This window comes from Sinocyclocheilus grahami, unplaced genomic scaffold (genome assembly GCF_001515645.1).
Source record: "Sinocyclocheilus grahami isolate Dianchi unplaced genomic scaffold, SAMN03320097.WGS_v1.1 scaffold2715.1, whole genome shotgun sequence".
Classification (NCBI taxonomy): Eukaryota; Metazoa; Chordata; class Actinopteri; order Cypriniformes; family Cyprinidae; genus Sinocyclocheilus; species Sinocyclocheilus grahami.
Window position 1 is genome coordinate 28,977 of NW_015507893.1, and position 1,745 is coordinate 30,721.

Consider the following 1,745-nt stretch of genomic DNA (forward strand, 5'->3'; position numbering starts at 1 on the left):
CGTCGGGGAGGCACAGCTTCCCCATAATTTTGAGGTGAAAATGGGAGGAGGACGATTTAATGTTAATAAAATTCACAATTCATTTGAGTTCATGTCTCAGAATGTGTATTTTTTCTTTGTAATTTCACAGTTGTAACATCATAACATGAAAGCGGCGCTTTTCTATCACGAACGTGCCGAATCTGCTGATGTAATTACAACCGCTAATGATAGAGAAGAGGAGGGGGAGGTCGGGGGAGAGCTGAGCTCTCGTGCCTCCACTGGTAAAAAAAATAAGCCAATCAGCATCGAGTGTTCACTTTCAGCGCTGAGGAGTGTTGATAAAAGAAACCTCGTAAGGGAGGCTAGCCTCTTTCTGATATCAACCAAGCATCACAGAGACGTAAATTACGTCATATTAGTTTGAACGTCTGCCGCTGCGCTGATAATGTACCAAGTACTTATGATGAGCAGCGATATTGAATATCTGAACAGATTTACCAAGCTGTCATTCAAACAGTATATATACAAATTTAGGGAAAACAGCCAAAGCTGGATATAGGTTACAGCAGTCGGCTTAATTAAATGTCACAACAAGCAGCTCTCTTTTAACACAGACTTTTAAGAAGGGATGGATGTTTTCTTCAAATGATAGGCCAGGTAAGTGAAATTATATTATCTTGCTGTATGTATGTCGTTTTCTTTACCTTTTCTGACTAAAAGCAAGCAAAAAGCCATTTTAAAGTGGTTAAGCAAATAATATAATAATAATAATCGGCAGGGATCCCAGACCAATACATTTAGTGTGCCTCCTCTATTTTAAAACCCACGAGCCGCCACTGCCCCTTTCAAACAGTGTCACGTTCCAAACGTTATTTAAGTGGCATACACCGGTATTGCGGTATTTTAAAAATTAATATCATAACAAAAATAAACACCGGTATTCGGTATGAACCAGTATACCGCCCAGCACTAAGCCAGAACCTCTTCACAGGTCTGCCAAGCTCTCTCAGACTGACCAGCTGAAGTTCAGTATGATCTGAAATGTTTTCGTCTTTCGGCTTTTCAGCTTCCACTGATGTTTAAAGATCCCATGTGAATCTGTTATTATCCGTTATTATCCCATGGGTATCCATTATTACTAATACCATAAATGTCTGAATTTCCAATCTAAAACATTCGACTAATTGTAAGCTGATAATATTTTTACTGTTTAACAATTATAATTGTTGTTACAACACACACTCTCTAATCTTAAAATGTTCATGTTGAAGGTTCTTGGCGTGAGATGGAGTTTGATTTACTCATATTTCTGAGTTTCATAAATACATTTTTAAAAGTATTAAAACAATGTTGGTATGTTTGATGATTTTTATTTTTATTAATGTTAATTGAATGTTTAATGCATATAAAACACACTTCTTTTGCATTGACAAATTGTGGTGTGGTGCATTTCATCATATAGTGTAACACTATATAATTTGGTGTGACAATCAGAATTGTGGCAATAAAAATACTTTTTTTGTTATAAACCATAAAAAAGTCAACGGAACAAAAAATAAATAGTATAAGCAAGATTCACAAGCATTTTGTTAGATTTATAACAGGGTTTGTCAGAATTATTCTAAAATGTCTGGAAAGGCTGATGAGAGATGTCTTACTCTGAAAAAGAATACAAAATCTAATGGATCTGTACAAAATAATTTTAAATCTTAAGATAGTAATGATAAAGATTTACTTAGGGAGAGTATATCCCAATTTCATTT

At 35.1% G+C, this 1,745-nt stretch overlaps 1 long non-coding RNA gene across 1 annotated transcript in view; it reads right to left on the reverse strand.

Moving 5' to 3' along the window:
* Positions 1-1,745, reverse strand: part of LOC107575550 (uncharacterized) — a 5,008-nt gene that overhangs the window by 2,500 nt on the left and 763 nt on the right. The window contains exon 2 of the long non-coding RNA XR_001607895.1: positions 1,656-1,660. This is a non-coding gene — a long non-coding RNA (uncharacterized lncRNA). The remainder of the gene's footprint in view (positions 1-1,655; positions 1,661-1,745) is intronic.